General features: G+C 30.1%; 1 protein-coding gene and 1 long non-coding RNA gene across 2 annotated transcripts in view; both read left to right on the plus strand.

The window, feature by feature from the left end:
* LOC107454903 (protein turtle) overlaps positions 1 to 14548 on the plus strand; it is a 954328-nt gene that overhangs the window by 136166 nt on the left and 803614 nt on the right. The gene's annotated exons all lie outside the window — the stretch shown is intronic.
* LOC122270694 (uncharacterized) overlaps positions 1 to 14548 on the plus strand; it is a 28376-nt gene that overhangs the window by 12074 nt on the left and 1754 nt on the right. The window lies entirely within an intron of this gene.

The following is a 14548-nucleotide window of genomic DNA, read 5'->3' on the forward strand; positions in this document are numbered from 1 at the left end:
TTTTGTATTTATATACTGACTTGAGTATATTTACTAGGGGTAATAAAAGAAAATTACGCAGATAAATATGTAAGCAAAATTTGTCTATCAGTTTTTGCTACGCCGCATACATTTATTTTTTGGTCAAATAAAAATCAATTTCTCAAATGAACTTTATTCACACTACGAAAATAGATTTGAGCTATAAAAATATGCATCATTCTAAACTTTCTCTATACTTCAAATATTTTCAGCATTTATGATGATTTAGAGTATATCATAAGGAACATGCTTATCTAAAAAATTTATTTCGTAATAAAGTAGAAATTTTATTGACGGAAATTTTTATACAGTAAGAATCTAGCATTGATCTCATTTTTTTTTTTACCAAAAAGTTACTCATACATTTGAATTTTAAAAAAAAATGAACACTCTTACTAGTTATGTCGATATATCTATCAGTTCGATTAAAGAAATGATATTCTATCTAAACGCGTAGCTTTATTATCTTATTGTATATATTGTACTACCTTGTAGTTAATTAATACTAATTATTTCAATCATGTTCTTACATGTAAATAAAACATGCATCTGAAATGGGGAATTCAATATTTCTGTCAAAAGTAATGAAAAGAAGAAATGTTATAAATTATTGTAATTATTGTTAATAAATGGTAAAATTTCTTTAAAAGAATTTTTCAAGCTTAATTTTGTATTTAATTAGTATTGTATTTAAAATGCCATTTCTCTTCATTGATAAAGTGTTTTTCTCGCACCATTATACACTATATGTAAAATATTCTGTTTTTTTTTAAAAACATTCTCTGTATATTTGATATTATTTTGTTGATAAAACGTTTTTTCTTTGGTATTCGTTCTAATCATCAACGGATTAAAAACTACAGTTCAATTTGTAGTTTTTGAGAAGCAGTTTTGCTTACCGTATGATAACTATACCCTTTTTTAAACTCATTTTACAATTTTTTCTATACTTGCTTTGATTTTTCAGCAATTACTTTACAGTTTTGAGCATTGTATCGATGAAAATTCGGGTCTATTTCATTGTCAAATCGTAACTCCACCTGATTATCATATTTATTTAGGTATAATTTTTTAGCCATTTAAATTTCTGGACATTTATATACGAGTGGGTCACTACAATTAGAAACGTATATGAACCTAAATATTATTTTAATAAGACTTTATATATACAGGGTAGTTAAAATTAAACGCACAGTACTCAGAGGCTCATAGCTCCGGCTCTACTGGACGAATCTGAATGAAATTTAAAATATTCGTTATGTAGAACATGCGCTCGAGGTTTTTGCTATAAAAAAATTGAAATTTTCAACAATAGAGGGCGCTGTACTGTAAAAACTATATGCAAATGAGTAGCGACTGTACTCTGTGTATAAAAGAGAGATGCATGGTTGAAAGGAATCATTCGTCCACAGTGAACATGTTGCTGTACAAGAAGGAACGCGCACTGATCGTAAAACTGTTTTATCAGAAATATAGCAATGCTTCGGCAGCACTCCGTGCTTTTTTCTTTTATATATATAACCGTCGTTGAGCAGCCGACCCAATTTCATGGGTTTACGACTACCTACGTTCAACTCCGTAGTCGTAAACCCATGAAATTGGGTCGGCTGTTCAACGACGGTTATTAAAAAAAATATATTTGTTNAAAAACAGAGTGCTGCCGAAGCATTGCTCTATTTCTGATAAAACAGTTTTACGATCAGTGCGCGTTCCTTCTTGTACAGCAACATGTTCACTGTGGACGAATGATTCCTTTCAACCATGCTTCCATCGGCGGATGAAAAACTTAATAAGTGGCCCCATGTCCAGCAGTGCCGTTAAACGCATGATTGGGAAGTTTGAAGAAACCGGTTCGCTAGATGTTGCTCCAGGAAGAGGACGACGTGCAATACAGCCGGCGACTGTAGATGAAGTTGCAATTGCAACAGCTGCTGCAGCTGCAAGTTCTTCCAATGCTACTGTAAGTGGCCGCTCAAAAGTACGAACACTGAATATTCTATGAGCAAACCGTGCGCATGATTTTACGCAAAATTTTGAAGCTCTACCCGTACAAGATGCATTTCGTGCAACAGTTGAAACCTCACGACCACTCTGCACGTCTGGATTTTGCCTTGTCTTTTCTGGCGAGGATGCAAGTGGATGACAACTTGCCGTCGCATATCTTATTGACAGACGAGGCTCATTTTCATTTAGATGGTGCTGCGAACACGCAGAACTGCCGCATATGGGGTTCCACCAATCCTCATGCCATGCAACAACAGCCGCTACATTCCCCATACGTCACCGAATGATGTGGCTTCACGTTGATCTTCATTTTGAGCCCGTACTTCTTCGAGGAAGTTACAAGGAGCGGGTTTGTTCGGTGTATCGTCACCAGTGACCGCTACGCTAGACTTTTGGAAGACCATGTTGTCCCGGCGTTAAGCCAACGAGGCTGTTTGGCCACCACAGTTTTCATGTAAGATGGAGCAACTGCTCATACGGCGCGACGTGCGAAGACTGTGCTTCAAGCTCACTTTCCTGATGAACGCGCGATCTCGCGGACTTACCCGATTGCCTGGCCAGCAAGGTCACCAGATCTAATCCCTTGCGACTTCTGGCTGAGGGGTTTTCTCAAAGATCGCGTCTATCAAGGAAGTGTGACTAATGAAACAGAGTTGAAAGCGTCTATCGTACGCCACCTTTCACTAATTTATCCCGATATGTTGCGTGCGGTCGTTGAACACGTGATTGTACGCTTTCAGCATATTGTTAACCGACAAGTTATGCACGTAGAGCATACGGGTGTGTAACTCAAACCTTCCTTTATTCTTTGAATTGTTAGTGTTATCTTTCTTCTTTTTTTTCTTCTTTTTTCTCTTCTTCTTCTTCTTCTTCTTTTTAATTGCAAACACCTCGAGCGCATGCTCTACATNAAAATAATCTAATTGTTTTTAAAAAAAATAAACTCAGCTATACAGATTGCGGACTTGATGCGAAGTAAGTAGGTGACAAGTAAATGTCTTGCTGAAAAGACTTAAGACATTTAAAATAGAGAACAGTTTACATCTTTTTTTTTGTAAAAATTTATTTTCGTATTTAAATTCCTACGTAAATATTAAGGTTTATACTAATAACTTATAACTTATAATTTCCACTTTTTTTTAATTGCAAAAACCTCGAGCGCATGCTCTACATAACGTATATTTTAAATTTCATTCGGATTCGTCCAGTAGAACCGGAGCTATGAGCCTCTGAGTAGTGTGCGTTTAATTTTAATCATATATATATATATATATATNATATATAAAGCCTTTCCACCTCTTTTCGACACTATGGATATATGATGTTACATCTCTTCTCGAAAACGATTTTTTAAGTATCCTTGTCCTCCTGCCTCGTGGTCTTGGAATAGCCATCAACTTACCTCGAGGAAAACGCCACAATATACCTTTAAATTAAATAATGAAAAGAATAATCCTGTTTTACAGCATGATTCCGAAGCCTACATTATCTTATTCCTTTTTTACTGTTTTTCTAAGGGTCCGCCTCTAGCTATTAAAATTGCATCTTAATACCCGATAATGTAACCGTCAAATTAAAAGTTTTTTTTTTAAAAGTTAATTATTTTTTTCATTTATTTTATTTTATTTATTTATTTATTGCTGACTGTATTTTATCCATACATTTCTCACAGAAAAGCAGTTCTTTAGATTGCACTCAACTGACTCGGTCTGAGTTGCTCTTTTAAATAACAAACCGTGAGGGTTAGCTGCAAAATTTAAATAGTGAGTGGTAAAAACGGATTTTTTTTTACAAGGAACGGATTCTAGCCATTTCTTTTATGCAAATGATGTTTACTCCACTTAGTTGATTGCAACAAACTCCCATTTGAAGAATGACTCCCTACTTCGTCATCCATTACGAAATGTTGCCTTTACAGATGCCGAATTCCATTCCTCAGCATAGAATCCGCTGTTGGAAATTAACTAAAATGTAATCCCTTGGAAGGCGAGCTTTAATGCTAACTCCAGCAAGCACTTTACCGTTCCGAAGGGACAAAGATTTTTCTCATATATAAGATTATAGGTGTTCAAAAGCAATTCAACAGAATTTCGGAAACTAGCTGCCACATTAATTCTCTGGGGTATAATTTTCTCCAAATGTTACCATCAATGCAATGAAGATGAGTGCTCGAGCTGGGGTGGAGTTTCAAGCTAACGCTCCCAGGAGGACACTTTTAAGTTAAGTACCTATCTGGTGGTACATGGTGTAAAAGGCTTATGCTTTCTCTCTAGAAGTTTCTAGAATTTAAAACAGCGAACTGTTACTATTGTAATCATTTTGATCGCCGAACAACTGCAAAATGTACGAATCGAATTAACTTAATAGGTTATCTTTGTTTGAGAATCGTCTCGATATCACTTATTCGTTGTTTGTCTGAAAAGAAAAACATTGGAAATACGTTTAATCAATTACATGAATTAGTTTATTCAATGTTACCAAAAAGGAATTAATGTTTTGTTCCGATTTATGAGGTTTGAGTATTTCAATCGAAAATAAATTTTCGATAAATGATTATTTAAATAATCAGATAAAGATAAATTAATTCAGTAAATATTCGTTAATTAAACTTTCAAGTTGAGTGTTTATTTGATGGGACACAGGGGAATAGGCTTACGCTTGCTTTATAGAATTTACTAAAAAAAAATGCGAAACGTTACAACAATAATTATATTGTAAGCATAAGTGATCTACTTTTTTTAACTAGGCTTAATAAGAGATCTATGTTAGTAAATATGTTTAATTTATTTTTTAATTCATTTATTTTTATAAATTTTTTTGTCCGAAAATCAAAGCATTAAAAACGTTTCCATCAATTACATAAGCTAATTAATTTATTTTTATAAATCTTTATAAATGTGCAATTAATGTTTTGCTTAATTTCACAAGGCTAAACCATCTAAATGTAAAGTAAAAAGTCTATAAATTATTGTTTCTGAAGTATTATCGCAATAAAATACTTCTTTAAAATTATTCATATAATAAATTTTTCAGCCATTTTTAAATCGAATTATTACTTTCATAAGGAAGCATTCTCTATGAAAATTTCTGAAATTCATAACAGCGAACTGTTACTGTTGCAATTGTTTTATTTATTGAATAGCTCAGATATTTACAAATCAGATTAACTAATAGAATTTCATTATTTAGATTTTTTTTCAATACAGTAATTCGTTGTTTGCATGAAAAGAAAATATTAAATGTAAACTACATAATTACATGTACAAATTTAAACATTGTTTTATACGATTACAGACTGAATTTAAAAGCTTAAATCTATAAATCAGTGGAAAAATTTTAATACCATTAATTAGATAATCAAATTACTCTTTGAAAAAAAAATTCGATATTATATCGAAACTTACAATTGATAAAATAAGCACTACAATCAATAAATGGAAATAAATTCTAAATTTTAAATTATTAGAAACAAAATAAATATGCATTAAATACAAAAATGGTTATTTGAAGAAAGGAACAAATTTAAAATATTTTATTTTAAATCAATGCTTGGTGTAAAGAATTTTCCATTATTCAGACTCAAACATATTTTATTCATTTTCTATCAAGTTTATACTTTATATAAATCAAGATTAATCTCACATTAAACAATATTTAACAAGTATATACGTCTCTTTTAGTAGAAAAAATGTGTATGCTTTAATGGGTAAAACTCCTTTCTAGATAAAAAAAAACTACTTTTAATTACTATTTTTAATTTCTTCGTCAGATTTATTTCTTACTTGATATACGAGTGAACAAATTTACAAAAGTAAATTTGTTTCATAAATTATCTTAATTTCTTTTTATTTTAACTCCTATTTGCTTAATTATTCAACATTATAATGTTGATTATCATAACTTATTTTTTAGCGATTTCAATAAAAAGCATTTTAGTTATATTTTAAACAAACAAATATTTTTAATTAAATCAATTAAAATAATATTAAATTTCTTATAGAATAAAAATATCAGATTTTTATAAGAAATTAAAGAGCTTTTAGAGCTTTGACAATATTTTTTTTTTTAATAATCTGAAGATAGTAATTTGTGTCAAATTTTGCACTATAAAAAGGGTTAGCGGATGTAATATATATTATATTATATGCATATCGGATATAATATATATATATGGTATAATTATGTATATAATCGTGTGAGCTGATAAAGAGATTACATATTTTTTTTGCGTCCTCGGATTTTTTTTTAAAACTAATTTTCTTTCCTTCTTTTTTCACTAATCTGTAATTTTTCCATCTTTTCTCTACATTTTGAACATATTTTATGTGTTCTATGTACATGTAGTTCATGCGCAGTAATNAAAGGGTTAGCGGATGTAATATATATTATATTATATGCATATCGGATATAATATATATATATGGTATAATTATGTATATAATCGTGTGAGCTGATAAAGAGATTACATATTTTTTTTGCGTCCTCGGATTTTTTTTTAAAACTAATTTTCTTTCCTTCTCTTTTCACTAATCTGTAATTTTTCCATCTTTTCACTACATTTTGAACATATTTTATGTGTTCTATGTACAATCAGTTCATGCGCAGTAAATAAAACGTATTGATTTTCTTATTTTTCTTCATTTTTCTCTTTTCGGGAGAAATTTGCTTTCGTAGAGGATGTTTTTGATGGAACTAACCCCCATTTGCGTTACATGGAGAGGAAAACTACGAAAACCTCTCATCAGATAGCCTGACAGCAGGAGGACTCTAACCCGTGATCCGTCTACCATTGAGTATATTTTTATCAGGACTTTGGTCGGTTCGAACCGGGTGCGGAATTCGCATCAACCAACCATTGATGGGATGCCAACCCGGTTCACCTCCATTGGAAGGCTAACGCCTTATCGCCTGAGTCAAAACAGCTCTGTAAAAAAGGTTTCTCAAAATCAATTAAACTTTTTTTAAAAAAAATTTCGACAAAGAAATAAAGGTTGAATTTGAAAACACCATGTGTTTAAAATTGAAAATGAAAAAATATATTACTCAAGAATATATTTAATTTTGAGCAAAATGCATAGTTTCAAAAATTATGTGAACGGAGAAATGTGTGAAAGAGATATTCGTTGGACTGTTGGATTTCAGCAAAATTCGAACTTAGGACGCCTGGGTTCACAACAGTATGCTCTAACCACCATTTATTTATACTCCAATCCACGAAGATTAAGGGAGCTTCACATTGTGGCCGACTCACTATGACACATCCCCCTGATGAAGTGCTGCTCTGTAAACACACAATTTTATTTTTTACATTATATTTTAAATTATTTTTAAGTAATTTTATATTGTTGCATCATGACATACTAATTTCTCATTTCAATGGAACGAAGTTAAAAGGATACTCCCAACAGCTTAGTTATGGAATCGTGAGTTTTAATTTTACTTTTTCATTCTTTCACTAGATCTTATTTTTTTTATTTATTTATTTATTTAACGAATGGAATGCATGTCGTAATGTTTCATCGCGGCGGCCATTGTATAAAGTTTCCTAACTTACCTGAACTTAAGTGCAAACTTAAGGTGGTGAGAGCGTCCTACTGCATGCCTGGATGTCCTGCCGTCACAATCGCCAAAAATCTCTCTTATCACTTTTGGCAATATTCATTTTGCTCAAAAATGAGTATTTGCTGTTTCAATTATGATTAAATGTTTTTTTTAATTCAACTATTATTTGTTTCAAAGCTGTTTGAACACATTTTTATTGCGTTTGAGAAACTATTTTTTAAAAGATAATACCTTTAAATCATTTTTTCTTAATTTGAAAATAAAATATTATAAAATACCTATGAAATATTCCTGTACTTAAAGAAAATTATATCAGATGAATATAATCACAAGATCTAATTAAATGTAAGTAAAATATATGCTTCTCGTTGAAGAACAATAAGAACAAAAATATATTTAAATTGGATGAACAGATTCCAATTAAATATTCAATTACATTTGACTAAACTAAATTTATTCTATTTTTTAACATTTATCCTTTGCAACTGACAGGGATAACTGGATTAATAAAAGAAATCCATATTTTATTTTTGCATTAGGAAATATAGTCTAACTATGAAAAATTAACGAAACAACTCAATGCAGAGCTTCAAATAATACGTAATATAAGATGTGTTTTGCATGTCTATTGTATTAAAAAGTTTATATTAAAAATTTATTGTACTGAAAAACGACGACGTACTTCAAGTGTGCAGTTCAATATTTTTCTTTTGTTTAATACCGACTTAAAGATTGCAAGGCCAGTTGCACTACTGATTTTCTAGGTGGAGCTTGTGGAAATTTAATCTTGAAGCTCCAAATCATTGAACTGTACTTGAGACACCAAATTTTAGAATCGTTATTTTCTCAGTAACAGATAAGTTGACACTCATCGATATATGATCTTTAAATACTTATATGAAATTTTAATTTCATGTTTTAACAGAATATTTAAATAAAAATCATGTGTTTTGTTATAAAGCTTTCTAGACAAATAGTTTCAAAAAAACTTTCATTGTATCAGATTTGTTTAAAATAATTTTACAAAAAATTATTTTAGGCGAAAAATGATATTTTATACATTATTGTTTCAAATTGTAACTTTTTGAAAAAAGAAATAAATAAATAAAAATCTCTTCAGTTAATGGTCAGAAAACAATTTAACCTCCTGAAACCCGTGCTTGAATCAATGGTTGAAAATACAATAATTTTTAAAATGTGGTCCTTCGTGTATTGAGCAAATTATTATTGGGTTTCATCTAAAACATGAAACATGTGCCAATAATCAGGATATTAAACATTCTTATTAAACCTAACCTTAGGTTGGAATTTCAATGGTTAAAATCATTAAACACTGATTCTTCTCTACCATCTTGACTTCCGACAATAATTTCATATTCTGAAAAATTTTTATGATGTATTTAATTTTTTTTTATAATATCCAATTCTCTCCTAAAGTTTATACATTTATTCTAATTTAACTTCTACATGTTGCACCTTGTATTTCAAACCCATACCTCTATGGTCTACTTCTATTTCTCTTCATTTATCACCTTATTCATGTTAGTTCCTCTTCTCTTATAAGTAAATGAACTTCTTTCCTTGCTGCAACTCATTTGTGTCGTCCCTTTCTTCTGTCATTTTTTGTTTCAACACTTAGTAACTTTAATTTAAATTGGAATAAGTTTTCCAAAATATTTTGTCGAGCTGTTTTATCTATATAATCATAATAAAAATGTGTAATTAGTATTGTTTATTTTAGAAATTAATGGATTTTACACGGAGTAAGATAACATATTGTTGCTTATAACAACTTAAACAATTAAGAAGACCATCTCTAAATAAATCTTCTTTCTATATTGTTCTATTTAACAGCAAAAAATTGAAATCAGTTTGAATAAACTGAGTACAAACGATTACTATTGATTTGAGGCTCGAATAAATTTCTTATGAATATCCAATTTTTAAATCAATTTGACCAATCAAAATAAATTTAGTATACCTAGAACTTTCAGAGCCTTCCATATCAACAATATTATTGGATAATAAAGAAAAGTTTTAAAAAATGCATCTTTTGAACTTTTTTATTCATTGCAAGCCCCTTTAGACAATATATTTTTCCTTTAAATTCTAATACTTTCATAGCTAAGCTTAATAGCTATTTTAGTTTCATTAAAATCTTTCTTCAAATATTATTTTTAAAATTCAAATNATTGCAAGCCCCTTTAGACAATATATTTTTCCTTTAAATTCTAATACTTTCATAGCTAAGCTTAATAGCTATTTTAGTTTCATTAAAATCTTTCTTTATATATTATTTTAATATATTTTTATATATACTTCAAATATTATTTTTAAAATTCAAATTATACAACAATTCCAAACAATGAATTTCATTATCTTCGAGAGTTTTAATAACTTGCAGGTTTTAGAAAATATCTATTCTTATTTAAGAAACGTTAAAATTGTCTTTCCATTTTCGTTTCAATACTAGTGTTGACGCTTTCAAATAATTCTACCATTCCGACAAATTTCTATATCTTCCACGCAACTAAATTGGCTACTCATTTGAGAGACGCCCAAATACAATATAAGCTTCTATTTAAATTATGGTGACAAAGAAACACAATTGTTTTAGATTGGAATACGGTTTCTTTAATACTTTCACAAATTGTTTTATCAATTCACTGTCTCACCTAAACAAAACTGTGCTATTGGTGTTGTTTATTTTAGAAATTAGTGGCTCTTCCACAGAATAAGGTAATATATTTGATGCTTGTAACAACATAAACCATTAGGAAGGCTGCGTCTGATTAAATCTCCTGTCTAGATAGTTCTATTCATTAACAACGCAACGAAATTACATTATGGATAAATTGAATAAAAGCCTCTGCTTCCTGAATTAGAAACATTATTAGCATCCTCTCTTTTCTCTTAGCATATTGAACTGCGTACATTCAGTGTAAGTCAAATTTATATTAGAAACAGCTATTTTAAACAACATAAATCGATTTGTTATTCTAGAAGTTAAATTGATTCAAGTTCTCTTGAATGATTTAGCGAAATACCGATGAAAAATACTTCAGAATAAACTATTTTAGGAATTGAATTATTGTTGCTGTCTTTTATTGTAGGAATTGTTTGCTTAGATGAAATAAATTGAAGTTATTTTGTCATTGTTTTCAATAATTTTTTGAAAAGCAAACATATAAGTATAATAGCGAAGATTTCATAAAGCAAACTATTTACAAATTAAGTATCTGAAAAATTTAATTATGAATTTATATTTACTAGATAGTTAAGGAATAGACTGAAAAGTCAGTAAAAAATAAGTTTAAACGTTTAGATATGAACAAGAATTAAACGTTAAAAATAGTAATGGGTTTGTCATATGAAGCAAAATACTGACAGTAAATGGACTCACTCAAGTTCATTTTAGAAACAGCTATTTTAAACAACATATATCAATTCGATATAGAAGAAGTTAATATGATTCAAGTTCTCTAAAATGATTTAGAGAAATACCGATGAAAAATACTTCAGAATGAACTCTTTTAGAAATTGAATTTTTGTCGCTGAGAATTGTAAAAATTGTTTAGATGAAATAAGTTTAAGTCATTTTGTTATTGTTTTTCAGTACCTAAAAAACGTTTAAGTTAGAGAAAATTTTATAAAACAAACAATTTGCGAATTAGGTATCCGCAAAATTTAAATATTGATTTATATTTACTCGATATTAAAAGAAAGTACCGAAAAACGAGTAAAATATAAAATTTAGATATAAATGTTTAGGTATGAATGAGAATTAAACGTTAAAATTAACAATGGGCTAGCATCATAAAGCAAAATGCTGACAGTAAATGGTCTAATAATACTTTTCTCCCGTATCCTCATGATATCAGTCGAATAAAGGGAGACACAGTAAAAAATCTATCTCATTAATCGATATATCCTGCCACCCATCGATATTAATGAGCTGCAAAAGATATTAAATTGCAATAAAAAAATGTTGCACTCATTTCCTTGATAAAAATAGTAATTTTTAGGTGCTACTGTAAGCCAATCAATAAAATCTATTTGTTTTTATGATATTTTCAAATTTAAAAATTTGCAGAAGATTTTACCAACTTTTGTTTTGTTAAAATGGGAGAGTATGATATATATATATCTTGATATATACAATAATAATTAATAATAATAGACATATATTAAGATATATATATTAAGATATATATATGCCAAACACTGTAAACACTATACCTCTTAAATTCATTGAATTCCGAGGTACATCGTTATCTATCATATTTTTGTTGGTCCATCAATGGAAAACCATCATGATTTTTTTTCTTAAGTATATATAAATACTTGTATACTTGTACTATATATGNTATATATATATATATATATATATATACACCTAGAAGAAAAAGAAAAAATTTACTCAAACAGCGACTAGATTTAACTCTTTTAACTGCATTAAGTTAACCTTTTAACAGCACATATGAATTTTTATTTCTGTTAAACACACTGAATTATTTTTTTCAAAATTATATTTTGAATTGCTTGGCTGAAATGAAGAATCGTGGTACAATACGCTTACATAAAATTTAATTTCTAAGCTTTTGATAAAGGTAATTGAAATCTGTTGCCCAACATAATAATAAAATTTATCAGTTTATCATCGTTAGTTTATGAATAAGCTCTTTATAACAGACAGGTGTAATAAAACTATTCCTTACCTTTAAACTGATTTGGTACAAAAACCATGAAACTATAGATTATACATGTAGTTAACTATACATACTCTGAAAACTGACAATATTTTGCCCACATATGAAAGACAAGGCGTTACACTGAGGATATATTTCCATTTATTAAAATTTGTGGCCTTTTTATGCCAACTGACAACAATGCAGAAATTACTGAAAAATCTGGTGTAAACTGAAAGACAGTATTTGTCTAACGATTTATGAAGGTATAAAAGGCTAAAGAAAAAATTTTAATATGATTAATAAAATTTATAGTATATAATAAGCAAAATATATATAAAAAATGGGATGAGTCTGAACAAGACGGCAAAACCTTACAGGTTGATAGAACTCCTCTACACGAGCAATTAAAAGGCATTTTTTTTTTTAAAGGCATGTAATATGCAGGTGCTTTTTTTCGTCACTTTTTTCATCATGTTTTAAAGAGAGTATGGGCAAGCTGCTAGGTGGCGTTGTAAATAGTATGAGAAGGTCGGTCTCCTCCTCCAACTAACATAACTCAAATGCATCAGCTTGTATATACTTTAGTGCGATTCTAGGAAAAAAGGTACCGGAAAAAAGGTACGGAAAAAAGGTCCCGGAAAAAAAGGACCCGAAAAAAAGATCCCGAAAAAAAAGGTACGGAAAAAAAGGCCCCCGGAAAAAAAGGTCCCGGTAAGAAAGGTACCTGTGTAGGGAAAATTCTGTAGGGGAAAATATTTGAAATGAGAAGATTAGATTGAAGAGCTTTTTGCTGCTCCGTGCACGTTTTATTTTTTTTTTCGTGTGTCGCGCGTTTTCAAAGTCAATAAACATCCAACTCATAAATCCTCCCAACTTCCCCGAATGGCTACTTTAAGCCTTACATTAGCAACTTCTTCACAAAATATAATTTAAAATAGAAAATAACACATTTTTAACTTAAAAAAATTACAAAGAAAGAGTGAAACATTATTGAAAAGCTTAAATAGTATCTTCCCGCTTTAAAAAATAATCAAAGAAGAATAAATAAATGAAATAAAATTTTAAAAAAAAGCGTAATGCAACCAGCCCATAATCCCCCCCCCTTACCCTTACCTCAATGATCTAATCTGAATTATTACAGATAAAAGGAATATTCATTGAAACAGCGAGAAGCATTCATGCTGCCCAGAAAGCGAGAAGGGAAATATCCCTTCAGATTTTCCTTATTGAGGTACCTTTTTTACCGGGACCTTTTCTTCCGGGACCTTTTTTTTTCCAGGGGCCCTTTTTTCCGTACCTTTTCTTCCAGGGACCTTTTTTTCCGGGACCTTTTTTTCCGTCTACCCTTTGGTGCATTTAACTATTTTTCACTGCTCTTCATAGTTTTCAGTTGTGTAAATAGATTATTGCCTTATTACCATGTTTTCTCTTCTTGCCTACCTTTACATTTTATTATTTTGCATAACAGTCTGTATATATCTTTCTGCTATGGATTTAGACAAATTTCTTCACATTTCGGATTTTTTTTTCTCTGCATGCTGCATTTTACAGTCTTGTATCTTAGTGTATTTTAAATTCACCAATTCTTAAAACAATTCCTTTTCGAAGCTTTCTAAACTAGGCAACCGAGGGTGTCTGAAACAGACTACCGTGTCATATTATGCTCCTTTTCAAATTTACTACGTGTACTATTATTACCGACTTTAAATATTTCGATTAAGAAACGCCAACGAAAGAGTTATTGCCACCTTTGGCGACAGATGCTGAGATGATGTATTCTTCGTAAACTTGCACACTCCAAAGGATACATATTACGTGAAAAGCTGAGACAATAGCTGGTTATACGAACCATGAAAAGGCTGATATACAATCAACACGTGCATTCTAGTCCCCAAGATCGCTGCTGTTTCCAGCGATATAAGGAAAATGCCTGGTGTTTTCACATACGTCGTAACTCTCTACGTCGTATGCGCGAAGCCTGCGGCGTAGAGATGGCGTAAGATCTTTTAAGCAATTTTATTAAGCATCTCTTCGAACAACTATTTGTACAACAATTGCCTCCTTTTCTTTTGAGCAATTTCTTTATTCATCAATCCTACTCCTGTGGATGAAAAGTTTTCTAAGGAATCATATTCCATTCTTGAGTTAAGTCTTGTGTGATGTGACAGTGAAAGTCTTGTTCAGTTAAGTCTTGTGTAGTGTGACGAATATTGCTCGGGTAAAAGCATTCTATCATGAAGTAAAGTTTCACCTTATATATATATATATAT

Source organism: Parasteatoda tepidariorum, chromosome 8, assembly GCF_043381705.1.
Source record: "Parasteatoda tepidariorum isolate YZ-2023 chromosome 8, CAS_Ptep_4.0, whole genome shotgun sequence".
Taxonomy (NCBI): Eukaryota; Metazoa; Arthropoda; class Arachnida; order Araneae; family Theridiidae; genus Parasteatoda; species Parasteatoda tepidariorum.